The sequence below is a fragment of the Dendrobates tinctorius genome, unplaced genomic scaffold, assembly GCF_039654945.1.
Source record: "Dendrobates tinctorius isolate UK_male_01 unplaced genomic scaffold, ASM3965494v1 ptg000014l, whole genome shotgun sequence".
In the NCBI taxonomy this organism is placed as follows: Eukaryota; Metazoa; Chordata; class Amphibia; order Anura; family Dendrobatidae; genus Dendrobates; species Dendrobates tinctorius.
In genome coordinates, this window is record NW_027361682.1 from 853,756 (window position 1) to 875,814 (window position 22,059).

The window sequence follows — 22,059 nt, forward strand, 5'->3', positions numbered from 1 at the left end:
CTAGGAGGGAGTCATTCATGCGCCACCGGGCAAAAACAGGCGCGCGGTTTTGCTCCTGAACTGTCAGGTATATGGGGGCGTGGTCCGACCAAGCTATAAGTCCAATTTTTGAATCTGAGCAATCCATAATAAGTGAGCTATCAACCAAAAAGTAGTCCAATCTGCTGTAAGAGGTGAACCGAGGCGAGAAGAATGTGTAGTCCCTCTCATTTGCATGTTGGTATCTCCATATATCATGGAGATGCCTTTCTGAAATTATTGTGCTCATCTCCTTCCTCTTTACAGCAGTATTGGAGCAATCCAGAGTGCTGGACATTACCATGTTAAAATCCCCGCAGATTATTTGCTTACCCTCTTTAACGGATGAAAGCTTGGAAAGAAACCTCCGCAAAAAGCTGATCTGACCAGAGTTGGGGGCGTAAACGGTTGCAATAGTATACTTAGATCCATTTATGGAGCAATTAATAATGGCGTATCTACCGTCAGGGTCTAAATGTTGTGAATGTAGTGTGAACGCAACAGTATTTTTTACACAAATGAATACTCCAGCCTTTTTTTTTTTTCCACAAGCCAGCAGTATGAAAGGAAATTTAGCATTATTTAACCTGTGCGAGTCCCCTTGGAGGAGATGAGACTCCTGACCACATATTACATCACATTTGGATTTAACCACTTCCCGCCAAAACATGGATCTCTTGGCTGGCGAGTTCAGACCCCTAACATTTATAGACATACAGTTCAGTACCATTGTACATGAAAAAAAAGTCTCTGGCCTAGAGCTGCAGGGGGAAAAGGAAGGTTAGGCAGGAAAGAGATAACACTAACAATATTGACATCACTAACATTACTGATGTAGGGAGCATCAGTCCACAAAGAAAAAAGCCCAAAAAAGGGGCCTGCGGTATGGTGGAAATTTACCGCCATGGGGGTTCAGGGTCCTGGTTGAACAGAACCAGCGGACCTTAAAAGTAGCAACTAAGTCTCAGCCGCGACTCAAACATATCACATAACTCACACGACGGACCAATCTTCATTCACTTTATCCTGTTGGGATGATCCTGTAGCTCTTGGAGATCTGGCCGGGAGATTTGCCAAGTTCCATGAGGATAGGAGCTTTGCCAACTGCTGTGGGGAATGGCAGGCGTGGGTATTTCCTGCTCGGAAAAGCAGGATCTTTACAGGGAAACCCCATCTATAGGATATAGCTTCATCCCTGAGAACTTTGGTATAAGGAGCAAATTCCCTCCTTTTTGCCAGGGTTCCTGCAGACAGATCTGGAAAAATGGACAGGTGCAGGAATTGCTCAGACAGAGGGGGTCTCTTTCTCAGGGCTTGCAGCAGGGCTTCTTTGGTCTTGTGAAAGTGCAGGCGAGCTAAAGTGTCCCGAGGGACATCAGCACTGAGGGATTTAGGCTTAGGGACTCTGTGTATTCTGTCCACCAGGAAATCAGTTGCAGTCAGGTCTGGGAGCAGCTCCTGCAGCAAGGAGCCCAGAAAACTCTGCAGCCCCTTGTCTGGTATGGCCTCTGGAATTCCTCTGATTCTTATATTACTTCGGCGGGACCAGTCCTCTAAATCCAAGACCTTGGTATGGAGCTTTTGCACTTGTTCCTCCAGTGCTGCATTGGCATCAATGAGGCTATTGTGTGACTTTGTCAGCTCCCCCATTTTAGATTCAATATGTGCTGTACGGCTGCCTATGGCAGTGATATCTCCCCTCAGCTCAGCCACCATATCTTTCCAATCCTGCTGCAGTGATGAGCGGAGGGCACTGAGCAGTTTCTGCATTGTACCTTTGGTAAGCGGTATATCTGCAGCGTCTGTGTCCAAGTCTGGGCCTGCTGTGGATCCCCTCCTGGATGAGCGTGAGGAAGCTGTGGAGGAGGATGCTGCCGCCATTTTCCCTTGCCCCGTGCTGGAGAAGAAGTCTGTAACTTTCGCCGGGGACGGCTTCTTCTGGGATTTTCCCCTTGGCATGCTACGATCCTGGATACCTCCGCAGCACTCCCCCCCCCGTGTGCAGAGAGATTGGTGCCGCTGGCGAGCCGCAATGAGCCGATTAGGAGTCGAAGTGGCTGGAGCTCAGCAGCTAAGTGACCGATGCCATTAGCAAGCAGGCCATGCCCCCCTGGGAAATATTTTTGAGTTTGAGGCGGCAGGAGGAGGCTTGGATATGTGGTTTGAAAGAGAACGCAGAGTCGAGGATCACCCCAAGGCACCGAGCGTGCGGGACTGGGGAAAGAGAGCAGCCATTGACATTGATGGATAGGTCTGGTGGAGGGGTAGAGTGAGATGGGGAAAGATGATGAATTCTGTTTTGTCCATGTTCAGTTCTACAAAGCGAGCAAAGAAGAAGGCTGAGATAGCAGACAGACATTGGGGGATTTCAGTCAGTAATAATAAACAAATGATATTTTTTTAACAAAATTGAAACATTAATTCTTTACATTTTTTCAATTGCTGAAATAAAATGTTTTTGATGGCACCTTCCATTTAAGTGACAAGTGTGTGGTTTTTGTCTTACTAGCTTCCGGACCTCTGTGTAACCAGCGCCACTGAACCAGATTATTCTGGAAGAAACATTTACCCCCTCTCTAGTCTGGAGGTCTGCTGCCAGGACCTGCGATGACGTCACCGTCACATGATCAGTCACATGGGGGAGGAGCAGGAAGTGAAGGGTTTTCTGTGTAGGAACTGCGACATGTAAGAGCTGGAGGAGAAGTCTGCACTGGTGAGCAGTAATGGGGGAGCAGGGACTGTGTGATAGAGGGGACAGGACTCAGTCCTGGGGGGCACCGGGACTCTGCACATTAGGGGACAGCCGGCTCCACATGTAAGAGCTGGAGGAGAAGTCTGCACTGGTGAGCGGTAATGGGGGAGCAGGGGCTGTGTGATAGAGGGGACAGGACTCAGTCCTGGGGGGGCACCGGGACTCTGCACATTAGGGTACAGCCGGCTCCACATGTAAGAGCTGGAGGAGAAGTCTGCACTGGTGAGCGGTAATGGGGGAGCAGGGACTGTGTGATAGAGGGGACAGGACTCAGTCCTGGGGGGCACCGGGACTCTGCACATTAGGGTACAGCCGGCTCCACATGTAAGAGCTGGAGGAGAAGTCTGCACTGGTGAGCGGTAATGGGGGAGCAGGGACTGTGTGATAGAGGGGACAGGACTCAGTCCTGGGGGGCACCGGGACTCTGCACATTAGGGTACAGCCGGCTCCACATATAAGAGCTGGAGGAGAAGTCTGCACTGGTGAGCGGTAATGGGGGAGCAGGGACTGTGTGATAGAGGGGACAGGACTCAGTCCTGGGGGGCACCGGGACTCTGCACATTAGGGTACAGCCGGCTCCACATGTAAGAGCTGGAGGAGAAGTCTGCACTGGTGAGCGGTAATGGGGGAGCAGGGACTGTGTGATAGAGGGGACAGGACTCAGTCCTGGGGGGCACCGGGTCTCTGCACATTAGGGTACAGCCGGCTCCACATGTAAGAGCTGGAGGAGAAGTCTGCACTGGTGAGCGGTAATGGGGGAGCAGGGACTGTGTGATAGAGAGGACAGGACTCAGTCCTGGGGGAGCACCGGGACTCTGCACATCAGGGTACAGCCGGCTCCACATGTAAGAGCTGGGGGAGAAGTCTGCACTGGTGAGCGGTAATGGGGGAGCAGGGACTGTGTGATAGAGGGGACAGGACTCAGTCCTGGGGAGCACCGGGACTCAGCACATTAGGGGACAGCCGGCTCCACATGTAAGAGCTGGAGGAGAAGTCTGCACTGGTGAGTGGTAATGGGGGAGCAGGGACTGTGTGATAGAGGGGACAGGACTCAGTCCTGGGGGGCACCGGGACTCTGCACATTAGGGTACAGCCGGCTCCACATGTAAGAGCTGGAGGAGAAGTCTGCACTGGTGAGCGGTAATGGGGGAGCAGGGACTGTGTGATAGAGGGGACAGGACTCAGTCCTGGGGGGCACCGGGACTCTGCACATTAGGGTACAGCCGGCTCCACATGTAAGAGCTGGAGGAGAAGTCTGCACTGGTGAGCGGTAATGGGGGAGCAGGGACTGTGTGATAGAGGGGACAGGACTCAGTCCTGGGGGGCACCGGGACTCTGCACATTAGGGTACAGCCGGCTCCACATATAAGAGCTGGAGGAGAAGTCTGCACTGGTGAGCGGTAATGGGGGAGCAGGGACTGTGTGATAGAGGGGACAGGACTCAGTCCTGGGGGGCACCGGGACTCTGCACATTAGGGTACAGCCGGCTCCACATGTAAGAGCTGGAGGAGAAGTCTGCACTGGTGAGCGGTAATGGGGGAGCAGGGACTGTGTGATAGAGGGGACAGGACTCAGTCCTGGGGGGCACCGGGTCTCTGCACATTAGGGTACAGCCGGCTCCACATGTAAGAGCTGGAGGAGAAGTCTGCACTGGTGAGCGGTAATGGGGGAGCAGGGACTGTGTGATAGAGAGGACAGGACTCAGTCCTGGGGGAGCACCGGGACTCTGCACATCAGGGTACAGCCGGCTCCACATGTAAGAGCTGGGGGAGAAGTCTGCACTGGTGAGCGGTAATGGGGGAGCAGGGACTGTGTGATAGAGGGGACAGGACTCAGTCCTGGGGAGCACCGGGACTCAGCACATTAGGGGACAGCCGGCTCCACATGTAAGAGCTGGAGGAGAAGTCTGCACTGGTGAGTGGTAATGGGGGAGCAGGGACTGTGTGATAGAGGGGACAGGACTCAGTCCTGGGGGGCACCGGGACTCTGCACATTAGGGTACAGCCGGCTCCACATGTAAGAGCTGGAGAAGTCTGCACTGGTGAGCGGTAATGGGGGAGCAGGGACTGTGTGATAGAGGGGACAGGATTCAGTCCTGGGGGAGCACCGGGACTCTGCACATTAGGGTACAGCCGGCTCCACATGTAAGAGCTGGAGGAGAAGTCTGCACTGGTGAGCGGTAATGGGGGAGCAGGGACTGTGTGATAGAGAGGACAGGACTCAGTCCTGGGGGAGCACCGGGACTCTGCACATCGGGGTACAGCCGGCTCCACATGTAAGAGCTGGGGGAGAAGTCTGCACTGGTGAGCGGTAATGGGGGAGCAGGGACTGTGTGATAGAGGGGACAGGACTCAGTCCTGGGGGGAGCACCGGGACTCTGCACATTAGGGGACAGCCGGCTCCACATGTAAGAGCTGGAGGAGAAGTCTGCACTGGTGAGCGGTAATGGGGGAGCAGGGACTGTGTGATAGAGGGGACAGGACTCAGTCCTGGGGGGCACCTGGACTCTGCACTTTAGGGTACAGCCGGCTCCACATGTAAGAGCTGGAGGAGAAGTCTGCACTGGTGAGCGGTAATGGGGGAGCAGGGACTGTGTGATAGAGGGGACAGGACTCAGTCCTGGGGGGTACCGGGACTCTGCACATTAGGGTACAGTCGGCTCCACATGTAAGAGCTGGAGGAGAAGTCTGCATTGGTGAGCGGTAATGGGGGAGCATGGACTGTGTGATAGCGGGGACAGGACTCAGTCCTGGGGGAGCACCGGGACTCTGCACATTAGGGTACAGCCGGCTCCACATGTAAGAGCTGGAGGAGAAGTCTGCACTGGTGAGCGGTAATGGGGGATCAGGGACTGTGTGATAGAGGGGACAGGACTCAGTCCTGGGGGTCACCGGGACTCTGCACATTAGGGTACAGTCGGCTCCACATGTAAGAGCTGGAGGAGAAGTCTGCACTGGTGAGCGGTAATGGGAGAGCAGGGACTGTGTGATAGAGGGGACAGGACTCAGTCCTGGGGGGCACCGGGACTCTGCATATTAGGGTACAGCCGGCTCCACATGTAAGAGCTGGAGGAGAAGTCTGCACTGGTGAGCGGTAATGGGGGAGCAGGGACTGTGTGATAGAGGGGACAGGACTCAGTCCTGGGGGGCACCGGGACTCTGCACATTAGGGTACAGCCGGCTCCACATGTAAGAGCTGGAGAAGTCTGCACTGGTGAGCGGTAATGGGGGAGCAGGGACTGTGTGATAGAGGGGACAGGACTCAGTCCTGGGGGAGCACCGGGACTCTGCACATTAGGGTACAGCCGGCTCCACATGTAAGAGCTGGAGGAGAAGTCTGCACTGGTGAGCGGTAATGGGGGAGCAGGGACTGTGTGATAGAGGGGACAGGACTCAGTCCTGGGGGGAGCACCGGGACTCTGCACATTAGGGGACAGCCGGCTCCACATGTAAGAGCTGGAGGAGAAGTCTGCACTGGTGAGCGGTAATGGGGGAGCAGGGACTGTGTGATAGAGGGGACAGGATTCAGTCCTGGGGGAGCACCGGGACTCTGCACATTAGGGTACAGCCGGCTCCACATGTAAGAGCTGGAGGAGAAGTCTGCACTGGTGAGCGGTAATGGGGGAGCAGGGACTGTGTGATAGAGAGGACAGGACTCAGTCCTGGGGGAGCACCGGGACTCTGCACATCAGGGTACAGCCGGCTCCACATGTAAGAGCTGGGGGAGAAGTCTGCACTGGTGAGCGGTAATGGGGGAGCAGGGACTGTGTGATAGAGGGGACAGGACTCAGTCCTGGGGGGAGCACCGGGACTCTGCACATTAGGGGACAGCCGGCTCCACATGTAAGAGCTGGAGGAGAAGTCTGCACTGGTGAGCGGTAATGGGGGAGCAGGGACTGTGTGATAGAGGGGACAGGACTCAGTCCTGGGGGGCACCTGGACTCTGCACTTTAGGGTACAGCCGGCTCCACATGTAAGAGCTGGAGGAGAAGTCTGCACTGGTGAGCGGTAATGGGGGAGCAGGGACTGTGTGATAGAGGGGACAGGACTCAGTCCTGGGGGGTACCGGGACTCTGCACATTAGGGTACAGTCGGCTCCACATGTAAGAGCTGGAGGAGAAGTCTGCATTGGTGAGCGGTAATGGGGGAGCATGGACTGTGTGATAGCGGGGACAGGACTCAGTCCTGGGGGAGCACCGGGACTCTGCACATTAGGGTACAGCCGGCTCCACATGTAAGAGGTGGAGGAGAAGTCTGCACTGGTGAGCGGTAATGGGGGATCAGGGACTGTGTGATAGAGGGGACAGGACTCAGTCCTGGGGGTCACCGGGACTCTGCACATTAGGGTACAGTCGGCTCCACATGTAAGAGCTGGAGGAGAAGTCTGCACTGGTGAGCGGTAATGGGAGAGCAGGGACTGTGTGATAGAGGGGACAGGACTCAGTCCTGGGGGGCACCGGGACTCTGCATATTAGGGTACAGCCGGCTCCACATGTAAGAGCTGGAGGAGAAGTCTGCACTGGTGAGCGGTAATGGGGGAGCAGGGACTGTGTGATAGAGGGGACAGGACTCAGTCCTGGGGGGCACCGGGACTCTGCACATTAGGGTACAGCCGGCTCCACATGTAAGAGCTGGAGAAGTCTGCACTGGTGAGCGGTAATGGGGGAGCAGGGACTGTGTGATAGAGGGGACAGGACTCAGTCCTGGGGGAGCACCGGGACTCTGCACATTAGGGTACAGCCGGCTCCACATGTAAGAGCTGGAGGAGAAGTCTGCACTGGTGAGCGGTAATGGGGGAGCAGGGACTGTGTGATAGAGAGGACAGGACTCAGTCCTGGGGGAGCACCGGGACTCTGCACATCAGGGTACAGCCGGCTCCACATGTAAGAGCTGGGGGAGAAGTCTGCACTGGTGAGCGGTAATGGGGGAGCAGGGACTGTGTGATAGAGGGGACAGGACTCAGTCCTGGGGGGAGCACCGGGACTCTGCACATTAGGGGACAGCCGGCTCCACATGTAAGAGCTGGAGGAGAAGTCTGCACTGGTGAGCGGTAATGGGGGAGCAGGGACTGTGTGATAGAGGGGACAGGACTCAGTCCTGGGGGGGCACCTGGACTCTGCACTTTAGGGTACAGCCGGCTCCACATGTAAGAGCTGGAGGAGAAGTCTGCACTGGTGAGTGGTAATGGGGGAGCAGGGACTGTGTGATAGAGGGGACAGGACTCAGTCCTGGGGGGTACCGGGACTCTGCACATTAGGGTACAGTCGGCTCCACATGTAAGAGCTGGAGGAGAAGTCTGCATTGGTGAGCGGTAATGGGGGAGCATGGACTGTGTGATAGCGGGGACAGGACTCAGTCCTGGGGGAGCACCGGGACTCTGCACATTAGGGTACAGCCGGCTCCACATGTAAGAGCTGGAGGAGAAGTCTGCACTGGTGAGCGGTAATGGGGGATCAGGGACTGTGTGATAGAGGGGACAGGACTCAGTCCTGGGGGTCACCGGGACTCTGCACATTAGGGTACAGTCGGCTCCACATGTAAGAGCTGGAGGAGAAGTCTGCACTGGTGAGCGGTAATGGGGGAGCAGGGACTGTGTGATAGAGGGGACAGGACTCAGTCCTGGGGGGCACCGGGACTCTGCACATTAGGGGACAGCCGGCTCCACATGTAAGAGCTGGAGGAGAAGTCTGCACTGGTGAGCGGTAATGGGGGAGCAGGGACTGTGTGATAGAGGGGACAGGACTCAGTCTGGGGGGAGCACCAGGACTCTGCACATTAGGGGACAGCCGGCTCCACATGTAAGAGCTGGAGGAGAAGTCTGCACTGGTGAGCGGTAATGGGGGAGCAGGGACTGTGTGATAGAGAGGACAGGACTCAGTCCTGGTGGAGCACCGGGACTCTGCACATCAGTGTACAGCCGGCTCCACATGTAAGAGCTGGAGGAGAAGTCTGCACTGGTGAGCGGTAATGGGGGAGCAGGGACTGTGTGATAGAGGGGACAGGACTCAGTCCTGGGGGGCACCGGGACTCTGCACATTAGGGGACAGCCGGCTCCACATGTAAGAGCTGGAGGAGAAGTCTGCACTGGTGAGCGGTAATGGGGGAGCAGGGACTGTGTGATAGAGGGGACAGGACTCAGTCTGGGGGGAGCACCAGGACTCTGCACATTAGGGGACAGCCGGCTCCACATGTAAGAGCTGGAGGAGAAGTCTGCACTGGTGAGCGGTAATGGGGGAGCAGGGACTGTGTGATAGAGGGGACAGGACTCAGTCCTGGGGGGGCACCGGGACTCTGCACATTAGGGTACAGCCGGCTCCACATGTAAGAGCTGGAGGAGAAGTCTGCACTGGTGAGCGGTAATGGGGGAGCAGGGACTGTGTGATAGAGAAGACAGGACTCAGTCCTGGGGAACACCGGGACTCTGCACATCAGGGTACAGCCGGCTCCACATGTAAGAGCTGGGGGAGAAGTCTGCATTGGTGAGCGGTAATGGGGGAGCAGGGACTGTGTGATAGAGGGGACAGGACTCAGTCCTGGGGGGCACCGGGACTCTGCATATTAGGGTACAGCCGGCTCCACATGTAAGAGCTGGAGGAGAAGTCTGCACTGGTGAGCGGTAAAGGGGGAGCAGGGACTGTATGATAGAGGGGACAGGACTCAGTCCTGGGGGGCACCGGGACTCTGCACATTAGGGTACAGCCGGCTCCACATGTAAGAGCTGGAGAAGTCTGCACTGGTGAGTGGTAATGGGGGAGCAGGGACTGTGTGATAGAGGGGACAGGACTCAGTCCTGGGGGTGCACCGGGACTCTGCACATTAGGGTACAGCCGGCTCCACATGTAAGAGCTGGAGGAGAAGTCTGCACTGGTGAGCGGTAATGGGGGAGCAGGGACTGTGTGATAGAGAGGACAGGACTCAGTCCTGGGGGAGCACCGGGACTCTGCACATCAGGGTACAGCCGGCTCCACATGTAAGAGCTGGGGGAGAAGTCTGCACTGGTGAGCGGTAATGGGGGAGCAGGGACTGTGTGATAGAGGGGACAGGACTCAGTCCTGGGGGAGCACCGGGACTCTGCACATTAGGGGGCAGCCGGCTCCACATGTAAGAGCTGGAGGAGAAGTCTGCACTGGTGAGCGGTAATGGGGGAGCAGGGACTGTGTGATATAGGGGACAGGACTCAGTCCTGGGGGGCACCTGGACTCTGCACTTTAGGGTACAGCCGGCTCCACATGTAAGAGCTGGAGGAGAAGTCTGCACTGGTGAGCGGTAATGGGGGAGCAGGGACTGTGTGATAGAGGGGACAGGACTCAGTCCTGGGGGGTACCGGGACTCTGCACATTAGGGTACAGCCGGCTCCACATGTAAGAGCTGGAGGAGAAGTCTGCACTGGTGAGCGGTAATGGGGGAGCAGGGACTGTGTGATAGAGGGGACAGGACTCAGTCCTGGGGGGGCACCGGGACTCTGCACATTAGGGTACAGCCGGCTCCACATGTAAGAGCTGGAGGAGAAGTCTGCACTGGTGAGCGGTAATGGGGGAGCAGGGACTGTGTGATAGAGGGGACAGGACTCAGTCCTGGGGGGGCACCGGGACTCTGCACATTAGGGTACAGCCGGCTCCACATGTAAGAGCTGGAGGAGAAGTCTGCACTGGTGAGCGGTAATGGGGGAGCAGGGACTGTGTGATAGAGGGGACAGGACTCAGTCCTGGGGGGCACCGGGACTCTGCACATTAGGGTACAGCCGGCTCCACATATAAGAGCTGGAGAAGTCTGCACTGGTGAGCGGTAATGGGGGAGCAGGGACTGTGTGATAGAGGGGACAGGACTCAGTCCTGGGGGAGCACCGGGACTTTGCACATTAGGGTACAGCCGGCTCCACATGTAAGAGCTGGAGGAGAAGTCTGCACTGGTGAGCGGTAATGGGGGAGCAGGGACTGTGTGATAGAGGGGACAGGACTCAGTCCTGGGGGGAGCACCGGGACTCTGCACATTAGGGGACAGCCGGCTCCACATGTAAGAGCTGGAGGAGAAGTCTGCACTGGTGAGTGGTAATGGGGGAGCAGGGGCTGTGTGATAGAGTGGACAGGACTCAGTACTGGTGGAGCATCGGGACTCTGCACATTAGGGTACAGCCGGCTCCACATGTAAGAGCTGGAGAAGTCTGCACTGGTGAGCGGTAATGGGGGAGCAGGGACTGTGTGATAGAGGGGACAGGACTCAGTCCTGGGGGAGCACCGGGACTCAGCACATTAGGGTACAGCCGGCTCCACATGTAAGAGCTGGAGAAGTCTGCACTGGTGAGCGGTAATGGGGAGCAGGGACTGTGTGATAGAGGGGACAGGACTCAGTCCTGGGGTGGCACCGGGACTCTGCACTTTAGGGTACAGCCGGCTCCACATGTAAGAGCTGGAGGAGAAGTCTGCACTGGTGAGCGGTAATGGGGGAGCAGGGACTGTGTGATAGAGGGGACAGGACTCAGTCCTGGGGGGTCATCAGGACTCTGCACTTTAGGGTACAGCCGGCTCCACATGTAAGAGCTGGAGGAGAAGTCTGCACTGGTGAGCGGTAATGGGGGAGCAGGGACTGTGTGATAGAGGGGACAGGACTCAGTCCTGGATGGGCACAGGGACTCTGCACATTAGGGTACAGCCGGCTCCACATGTAAGAGCTGGAGGAGAAGTCTGCACTGGTGAGCGGTAATGGGGGAGCAGGGACTGTGTGATAGGGGGGACAGGACTCAGTCCTGGGGGGCATCAGGACTCTGCACATTAGGGTACAGCCGGCTCCACATGTAAGAGCTGCAGGAGAAGTCTGCACTGGTGAGCGGTAATGGGGGAGCAGGGACTGTGTGATAGAGGGGACAGGACTGAGTCCTGGGGGGCACCGGGACTCTGCACATTAGGGTACAGCCGGCTCCACATGTAAGAGCTGGAGGAGAAGTCTGCACTGGTGAGCGGTAATGGGGGAGCAGGGACCGTGTGATAGAGGGGACAGGATTCAGTCCTGGGGGGGCACAGGGACTCTGCACATTAGGGTACAGCCGGCTCCACATGTAACAGGTGGAGGAGAAGTCTGCACTGGTGAGCGGTAATGAGGGAGCAGGGACTGTGTGATAGCGGGGACAGGACTCAGTCTTGGGGGAGCACCGGTACTCTGCACATTAGGGTACAGCCGGCTCCACATGTAAGAGCTGGGGGAGAAGTCTGCACTGGTGAGCGGTAATGGGGGAGCAGGTGCTGTGTGATAGAGGGGACAGGACTCAGTCCTGGGGGGGCACCGGGGCTCTGCACATTAGGGTACAGCCGGCTCCACATCTAAGAGCTGGAGGAGAAGTCTGCACTGGTGAGCGGTAATGGGGGAGCAGGGGCTGTGTGATAGAGGGGACAGGACTCAGTCCTGGTGGAGCATTGGGACTCTGCACATTAGGGTACAGCCGCCTCCACATGTAAGAGCTGGAGAAGTCTGCACTGGTGAGCGGTAATGGGGGAGCAGGGACTGTGTGATAGAGGGGACAGGACTCAGTCCTGGGGGGGCACCGGGACTCTGCACATTAGGGTACAGCCGGCTCCACATGTAAGAGCTGGAGGAGAAGTCTGCACTGGTGAGCGGTAATGGGGGAGCAGGGACTGTGTGATAGAGGGGACAGGACTCAGTCCTGGGGGGCACCGGGACTCTGCACATTAGGGTACAGCCGGCTCCACATATAAGAGCTGGAGAAGTCTGCACTGGTGAGCGGTAATGGGGGAGCAGGGACTGTGTGATAGAGGGGACAGGACTCAGTCCTGGGGGAGCACCGGGACTTTGCACATTAGGGTACAGCCGGCTCCACATGTAAGAGCTGGAGGAGAAGTCTGCACTGGTGAGCGGTAATGGGGGAGCAGGGACTGTGTGATAGAGGGGACAGGACTCAGTCCTGGGGGGAGCACCGGGACTCTGCACATTAGGGGACAGCCGGCTCCACATGTAAGAGCTGGAGGAGAAGTCTGCACTGGTGAGTGGTAATGGGGGAGTAGGGACTGTGTGATAGAGGGGACAGGACTCAGTACTGGTGGAGCATCGGGACTCTGCACATTAGGGTACAGCCGGCTCCACATGTAAGAGCTGGAGAAGTCTGCACTGGTGAGCGGTAATGGGGGAGCAGGGACTGTGTGATAGAGGGGACAGGACTCAGTCCTGGGGGAGCACCTGGACTCTGCACATTAGGGTACAACCGGCTCCACATGTAAGAGCTGGAGGAGAAGTCTGCACTGGTGAGCGGTAATAGGGGAGCAGGGACTGTGTGATAGAGGGGACAGGACTCAGTCCTGGGGGAGCACCGGGACTCTGCACATTAGGGTACAGCCGGCTCCACATGTAAGAGCTGGAGGAGAAGCCTGCACTGGTGAGCGGTAATGGGGGAGCAGGGACTGTGTGATAGAGGGGACAGGACTCAGTCCTGGGGGAGCACCTGGACTCTGCACATTAGGGTACAACCGGCTCCACATGTAAGAGCTGGAGGAGAAGTCTGCACTGGTGAGTGGTAATGGGTGAGCAGGGACTGTGTGATAGAGTGGACAGGACTCAGTCCTGGGGGAGCACCGGGACTCTGCACATTAGGGTACAGCCGGCTCCACATGTAAGAGCTGGAGGAGAAGCCTGCACTGGTGAGCGGTAATGGGGGAGCAGGGACTGTGTGATAGAGGGGACAGGACTCAGTCCTGGGGGAGCATCAGGACTCTGCACATTAGGGTACAGCCGGCTCCACATGTAAGAGCTGGAGGAGAAGCCTGCACGGGTGAGCAGTAATGGGGGAGCAGAGACTGTGTAATAGAGGGGACAGGACTCAGTCCTGGGGGGGCACCGGGGCTCTGCACATTAGGGGACAGCCGGCTCCACATGTAAGAGCTGGAGGAGAAGTCTGCACTGGTGAGTGGTAATGGGGGAGCAGGGACTGTGTGATAGAGGGGACAGGACTCAGTCCTGGGGGGGCACCGGGACTCTGCACATTAGGGTACAGCCGGCTCCACATGTAAGAGCTGGAGAAGTCTGCACTGGTGAGCGGTAATGGGGGAGCAGGGACTGTGTGATAGAGGGGACAGGACTCAGTCCTGGGGGAGCACCTGGACTCTGCACATTAGGGTACAACCGGCTCCACATGTAAGAGCTGGGGGAGAAGTCTGCACTGGTGAGCGGTAATGGGGTGAGCAGGGACTGTGTGATAGAGGGGACAGGACTCAGTCCTGGGGGAGCACCGGGACTCTGCACATTAGGGTACAGCCGGCTCCACATGTAAGAGCTGGGGGAGAAGTCTGCACTGGTGAGCGGTAATGGGGGAGCAGGGGCTGTGTGATAGAGGGGACAGGACTCAGTCCTGGGGGGGCACCGGGGCTCTGCACATTAGGGTACAGCCGGCTCCACATGTAAGAGCTGGAGAAGTCTGCACTGGTGAGCGGTAATGGGGGAGCAGGGACTGTGTGATAGAGGGGACAGGACTCAGTCCTGGTGGAGCATTGGGACTCTGCACATTAGGGTACAGCCGGCTCCACATGTAAGAGCTGGAGGAGAAGTCTGCACTGGTGAGCGGTAATAGGGGAGCAGGGACTGTGTGATAGAGGGGACAGGACTCAGTCCTGGGGTGGCACCGGGACTCTGCACTTTAGGGTACAGCCGGCTCCACTTGTAAGAGCTGGAGGAGAAGTCTGCACTGGTGAGCGGTAATGGGGGAGCAGGGACTCTGTGATAGAGGGGACAGGACTCAGTCCTGGGGGGTCATCAGGACTCTGCACTTTAGGGTACAGCCGGCTCCACATGTAAGAGCTGGAGGAGAAGTCTGCACTGGTGAGGGGTAATGTGGGAGCAGGGGCTGTGTGATAGAGGGGACAGGACTCAGTCCTGGGGGAGCACCGGGACTCTGCACATTAGGGTACAATCGGCTCCACATGTAAGAGCTGGAGGAGAAGTCTGCACTGGTGAGCGGTAATGGGGGAGCAGGGACTGTGTGATAGAGGGGACAGGACTCAGTCCTGGACGGGCACCGGGACTCTGCACATTAGGGTACAGCCGGCTCCACATGTAAGAGCTGGAGGAGAAGTCTGCACTGGTGAGCGGTAATGGGGGAGCAGGGACTGTGTGATAGGGGGGACAGGACTCAGTCCTGGGGGGCATCAGGACTCTGCACATTAGGGTACAGCCGGCTCCACATGTAAGAGCTGGAGGAGAAGTCTGCACTGGTGAGCGGTAATGGGGGAGCAGGGACTGTGTGATAGAGGGGACAGGACTCAGTCCTGGGGGAGCACCGGGACTCTGCACATTAGGGTACAGCCGGCTCCACATGTAAGAGATGGAGGAGAAGTCTGCACTGGTGAGTGGTAATGGGGGAGCAGTGACTGTGTGATAGAGGGGACAGGACTCAGTCCTGGGGAGCACCGGGACTCTGAACATTAGGGTACAGCCGGCTCCACATGTAAGAGATGGAGGAGAAGTCTGCACTGGTGAGCGGTAATGGGGGAGCAGGGACTGTGTGATAGAGGGGACAGGACTCAGTCCTGGGGGAGCACCTGGACTCTGCACATTAGGGTACAGCCGGCTCCACATGTAAGAGATGGAGGAGAAGTCTGCACTGGTGAGTGGTAATGGGGGAGCAGTGACTGTGTGATAGAGGGGACAGGACTCAGTCCTGGGGGAGCACCGGGACTCTGCACATTAGGGTACAGCCGGCTCCACATGTAAGAGATGGAGGAGAAGTCTGCACTGGTGAGCGGTAATGGGGGAGCAGTGACTGTGTGATAGAGGGGACAGGACTCAGTCCTGGGGGAGCACCGGGACTCTGCACATTAGGGTACAGCCGGCTCCACATGTAAGAGATGGAGGAGAAGTCTGCACTGGTGAGCGGTAATGGGGGAGCAGGGACTGTGTGATAGAGGGGACAGGACTCAGTCCTGGGGGAGCACCTGGACTCTGCACATTAGGGTACAACCGGCTCCACATGTAAGAGCTGGGGGAGAAGTCTGCACTGGTGAGCGGTAATGGGGTGAGCAGGGACTGTGTGATAGAGGGGACAGGACTCAGTCCTGGGGGAGCACCTGGACTCTGCACATTAGGGTACAACCGGCTCCACATGTAAGAGCTGGGGGAGAAGTCTGCACTGGTGAGCGGTAATGGGGGAGCAGGGGCTGTGTGATAGAGGGGACAGGACTCAGTCCTGGGGGAGCACCGGGACTCTGCACATTAGGGTACAGCCGGCTCCACATGTAAGAGCTGGAGGAGAAGCCTGCACGGGTGAGCAGTAATGGGGGAGCAGAGACTGTGTAATAGAGGGGACAGGACTCAGTCCTGGGGGGGCACCGGGGCTCTGCACATTAGGGTACAGCCGGCTCCACATGTAAGAGCTGGAGAAGTCTGCACTGGTGAGCGGTAATGGGGGAGCAGGGACTGTGTGATAGAGGGGACAGGACTCAGTCCTGGTGGAGCATTGGGACTCTGCACATTAGGGTACAGCCGGCTCCACATGTAAGAGCTGGAGGAGAAGTCTGCACTGGTGAGCGGTAATAGGGGAGCAGGGACTGTGTGATAGAGGGGACAGGACTCAGTCCTGGGGTGGCACCGGGACTCTGCACTTTAGGGTACAGCCGGCTCCACATGTAAGAGCTGGAGGAGAAGTCTGCACTGGTGAGCGGTAATGGGGGAGCAGGGACTCTGTGATAGAGGGGACAGGACTCAGTCCTGGGGGGTCATCAGGACTCTGCACTTTAGGGTACAGCCGGCTCCACATGTAAGAGCTGGAGGAGAAGTCTGCACTGGTGAGCGGTAATGTGGGAGCAGGGGCTGTGTGATAGAGGGGACAGGACTCAGTCCTGGGGGAGCACCGGGACTCTGCACATTAGGGTACAATCGGCTCCACATGTAAGAGCTGGAGGAGAAGTCTGCACTGGTGAGCGGTAATGGGGGAGCAGGGACTGTGTGATAGAGGGGACAGGACTCAGTCCTGGACGGGCACCGGGACTCTGCACATTAGGGTACAGCCGGCTCCACATGTAAGAGCTGGAGGAGAAGTCTGCACTGGTGAGCGGTAATGGGGGAGCAGGGACTGTGTGATAGGGGGGACAGGACTCAGTCCTGGGGGGCATCAGGACTCTGCACATTAGGGTACAGCCGGCTCCACATGTAAGAGCTGGAGGAGAAGTCTGCACTGGTGAGCGGTAATGGGGGAGCAGGGACTGTGTGATAGAGGGGACAGGACTCAGTCCTGGGGGAGCACCGGGACTCTGCACATTAGGGTACAGCCGGCTCCACATGTAAGAGATGGAGGAGAAGTCTGCACTGGTGAGTGGTAATGGGGGAGCAGTGACTGTGTGATAGAGGGGACAGGACTCAGTCCTGGGGAGCACCGGGACTCTGAACATTAGGGTACAGCCGGCTCCACATGTAAGAGCTGGAGGAGAAGTCTGCACTGGTGAGTGGTAATGGGGGAGCAGGGACTGTGTGATAGAGGGGACAGGACTCAGTCCTGGGGGGCACCGGGACTGTGCACATTAGGGTACAGCCGGCTCCACATGTAAGAGCTGCAGGAGAAGTCTGCACTGGTGAGCGGTAATGGGGGAGCAGGGACTGTGTGATAGAGGGGACAGGACTGAGTCCTGAGGGGCACCGGGACTCTGCACATTAGGGTACAGCCGGCTCCACATGTAAGAGCTGGGGGAGAAGTCTGCACTGGTGAGCGGTAATGGGGGAGCAGGGACTGTGTGATAGAGGGGACAGGACTCAGTCCTGGGGGAGCCCCGGGACTCTGCACACTAGGGGACAGCCGGCTCCACATGTAAGAGCTGGGGGAGAAGTCTGCACTGGTGAGCGGTAATGGGGGAGCAGGGACTGTGTGATAGAGGGGACAGCACTCAGTCCTGGGGGAGCACCGGGACTCTGCACATTAGGGTACAGCCGGCTCCTCATGTAAGAGCTGGAGGAGAAGTCTGCACTGGTGATCCGTAATGGGGGAGCAGGGACTGTGTGATAGAGGGGACAGGACTCAGTCCTGGGGGGGCACCGGGACTCTACACATTAGGGTACAGCCGGCTCCACATGTAAGAGCTGGAGGAGAAGTCTGCACTGGTGAGCGGTAATGGGGGAGCAGGGACCGTGTGATAGAGGGGACAGGATTCAGTCCTGGGGGGGCACAGGGACTCTGCACATTAGGGTACAGCCGGCTCCACATGTAACAGGTGGAGGAGAAGTCTGCACTGGTGAGCGGTAATGGGGGAGCAGGGACTGTGTGATAGCGGGGACAGGACTCAGTCTTGGGGGAGCACCGGTACTCTGCACATTAGGGTACAGCCGGCTCCACATGTAAGAGCTGGGGGAGAAGTCTGCACTGGTGAGCGGTAATGGGGGAGCAGGTGCTGTGTGATAGAGTGGACAGGACTCAGTCCTGGTGGAGCATCGGGACTCTGCACATTAGGGTACAGCCGGCTCCACATGTAAGAGCTTGAGGAGAAACCTGCACGGGTGAGCAGTAATGGGGGAGCAGAGACTGTGTGATAGAGGGGACAGGACTCAGTCCTGGGGGGGCACCGGGGCTCTGCACATTAGGGTACAGCCGGCTCCACATCTAAGAGCTGGAGGAGAAGTCTGCACTGGTGAGCGGTAATGGGGGAGCAGGGACTGTGTGATAGAGGGGACAGGACTCAGTCCTGGTGGAGCATTGGGACTCTGCACATTAGGGTACAGCCGGCTCCACATGTAAGAGCTGGAGAAGTCTGCACTGGTGAGCGGTAATGGGGAGCAGGGACTGTGTGATAGAGGGCACAGGTCTCATTCCTGGGGGGCACCGGGACTCTGCACATTAGGGTACAGCTGGCTCCACATGTAAGAGCTGGAGGTGAAGACAGCACTGGTGAGCGGTAATGGGGGAGCAGGGGCTGTGTGATAGAGGGGACAGGACTCAGTCCTGGGGGAGCACCGGGACTCTGCACATTAGGGTACAACCGGCTCCACATGTAAGAGCTGGAGGAGAAGTCTGCATTGGTGAGCGGTAATGGGGGAGCATGGACTGTGTGATAGCGGGGACAGGACTCAGTCCTGGGGGAGCACCGGGACTCTGCACATTAGGGTACAGCCGGCTCCACATGTAAGAGCTGGAGGAGAAGTCTGCACTGGTGAGCGGTAATGGGGGATCAGGGACTGTGTGATAGAGGGGACATGACTCAGTCCTGGGGGTCACCGGGACTCTGCACATTAGGGTACAGTCGGCTCCACATGTAAGAGCTGGAGGAGAAGTCTGCACTGGTGAGCGGTAATGGGAGAGCAGGGACTGTGTGATAGAGGGGACAGGACTCAGTCCTGGGGGGCACCGGGACTCTGCATATTAGGGTACAGCCGGCTCCACATGTAAGAGCTGGAGGAGAAGTCTGCACTGGTGAGCGGTAATGGGGGAGCAGGGACTGTGTGATAGAGGGGACAGGACTCAGTCCTGGGGGGCACCGGGACTCTGCACATTAGGGTACAGCCGGCTCCACATGTAAGAGCTGGAGAAGTCTGCACTGGTGAGCGGTAATGGGGGAGCAGGGACTGTGTGATAGAGGGGACAGGACTCAGTCCTGGGGGAGCACCGGGACTCTGCACATTAGGGTACAGCCGGCTCCACATGTAAGAGCTGGAGGAGAAGTCTGCACTGGTGAGCGGTAATGGGGGAGCAGGGACTGTGTGATAGAGAGGACAGGACTCAGTCCTGGGGGAGCACCGGGACTCTGCACATCAGGGTACAGCCGGCTCCACATGTAAGAGCTGGGGGAGAAGTCTGCACTGGTGAGCGGTAATGGGGGAGCAGGGACTGTGTGATAGAGGGGACAGGACTCAGTCCTGGGGGGAGCACCGGGACTCTGCACATTAGGGGACAGCCGGCTCCACATGTAAGAGCTGGAGGAGAAGTCTGCACTGGTGAGCGGTAATGGGGGAGCAGGGACTGTGTGATAGAGGGGACAGGACTCAGTCCTGGGGGGGCACCTGGACTCTGCACTTTAGGGTACAGCCGGCTCCACATGTAAGAGCTGGAGGAGAAGTCTGCACTGGTGAGTGGTAATGGGGGAGCAGGGACTGTGTGATAGAGGGGACAGGACTCAGTCCTGGGGGGTACCGGGACTCTGCACATTAGGGTACAGTCGGCTCCACATGTAAGAGCTGGAGGAGAAGTCTGCATTGGTGAGCGGTAATGGGGGAGCAGGGACTGTGTGATAGAGGGGACAGGACTCAGTCCTGGGGGTGCACCGGGACTCTGCACATTAGGGTACAGCCGGCTCCACATGTAAGAGCTGGAGGAGAAGTCTGCACTGGTGAGCGGTAATGGGGGAGCAGGGACTGTGTGATAGAGAGGACAGGACTCAGTCCTGGGGGAGCACCGGGACTCTGCACATCAGGGTACAGCCGGCTCCACATGTAAGAGCTGGGGGAGAAGTCTGCACTGGTGAGCGGTAATGGGGGAGCAGGGACTGTGTGATAGAGGGGACAGGACTCAGTCCTGGGGGAGCACCGGGACTCTGCACATTAGGGGGCAGCCGGCTCCACATGTAAGAGCTGGAGGAGAAGTCTGCACTGGTGAGCGGTAATGGGGGAGCAGGGACTGTGTGATATAGGGGACAGGACTCAGTCCTGGGGGGCACCTGGACTCTGCACTTTAGGGTACAGCCGGCTCCACATGTAAGAGCTGGAGGAGAAGTCTGCACTGGTGAGCGGTAATGGGGGAGCAGGGACTGTGTGATAGAGGGGACAGGACTCAGTCCTGGGGGGTACCGGGACTCTGCACATTAGGGTACAGCCGGCTCCACATGTAAGAGCTGGAGGAGAAGTCTGCACTGGTGAGCGGTAATGGGGGAGCAGGGACTGTGTGATAGAGGGGACAGGACTCAGTCCTGGGGGGGCACCGGGACTCTGCACATTAGGGTACAGCCGGCTCCACATGTAAGAGCTGGAGGAGAAGTCTGCACTGGTGAGCGGTAATGGGGGAGCAGGGACTGTGTGATAGAGGGGACAGGACTCAGTCCTGGGGGGCACCGGGACTCTGCACATTAGGGTACAGCCGGCTCCACATATAAGAGCTGGAGAAGTCTGCACTGGTGAGCGGTAATGGGGGAGCAGGGACTGTGTGATAGAGGGGACAGCACTCAGTCCTGGGGGAGCACCGGGACTCTGCACATTAGGGTACAGCCGGCTCCTCATGTAAGAGCTGGAGGAGAAGTCTGCACTGGTGATCCGTAATGGGGGAGCAGGGACTGTGTGATAGAGGGGACAGGACTCAGTCCTGGGGGGGCACCGGGACTCTACACATTAGGGTACAGCCGGCTCCACATGTAAGAGCTGGAGGAGAAGTCTGCACTGGTGAGCGGTAATGGGGGAGCAGGGACCGTGTGATAGAGGGGACAGGATTCAGTCCTGGGGGGGCACAGGGACTCTGCACATTAGGGGACAGCCGGCTCCACATGTAAGAGCTGGAGGAGAAGTCTGCACTGGTGAGCGGTAATGGGGGAGCAGGGACTGTGTGATAGCGGGGACAGGACTCAGTCTTGGGGGAGCACCGGTACTCTGCACATTAGGGTACAGCCGGCTCCACATGTAAGAGCTGGGGGAGAAGTCTGCACTGGTGAGCGGTAATGGGGGAGCAGGTGCTGTGTGATAGAGTGGACAGGACTCAGTCCTGGTGGAGCATCGGGACTCTGCACATTAGGGTACAGCCGGCTCCACATGTAAGAGCTTGAGGAGAAACCTGCACGGGTGAGCAGTAATGGGGGAGCAGAGACTGTGTGATAGAGGGGACAGGACTCAGTCCTGGGGGGCACCGGGGCTCTGCACATTAGGGTACAGCCGGCTCCACATCTAAGAGCTGGAGGAGAAGTCTGCACTGGTGAGCGGTAATGGGGGAGCAGGGACTGTGTGATAGAGGGGACAGGACTCAGTCCTGGTGGAGCATTGGGACTCTGCACATTAGGGTACAGCCGGCTCCACATGTAAGAGCTGGAGAAGTCTGCACTGGTGAGCGGTAATGGGGAGCAGGGACTGTGTGATAGAGGGCACAGGTCTCAGTCCTGGGGGGCACCGGGACTCTGCACATTAGGGTACAGCTGGCTCCACATGTAAGAGCTGGAGGTGAAGACAGCACTGGTGAGCGGTAATGGGGGAGCAGGGGCTGTGTGATAGAGGGGACAGGACTCAGTCCTGGGGGAGCACCGGGACTCTGCACATTAGGGTACAACCGGCTCCACATGTAAGAGCTGGAGGAGAAGTCTGCACTGGTGAGCGGTAATGGGGGTGAAGGGACTGTGTGATAGA

At 57.7% G+C, this 22,059-nt stretch overlaps 1 protein-coding gene across 4 annotated transcripts in view; it reads left to right on the forward strand.

Annotated features, from left to right (window-relative positions):
- Positions 1–22,059, forward strand: part of LOC141073571 (uncharacterized) — a 700,581-nt gene that overhangs the window by 427,662 nt on the left and 250,860 nt on the right. The window contains exon 1 of one of the 4 annotated variants that reach the window (XM_073560875.1): positions 2,605–2,731. The exons of the other annotated variants lie outside the window; for them this stretch is intronic. The gene's annotated coding sequence lies outside the window, so the exon portion shown is untranslated. Of the gene's footprint in view, positions 1–2,604; positions 2,732–22,059 lie in introns of those variants that run through there. 4 annotated transcript variants of the gene reach the window in all.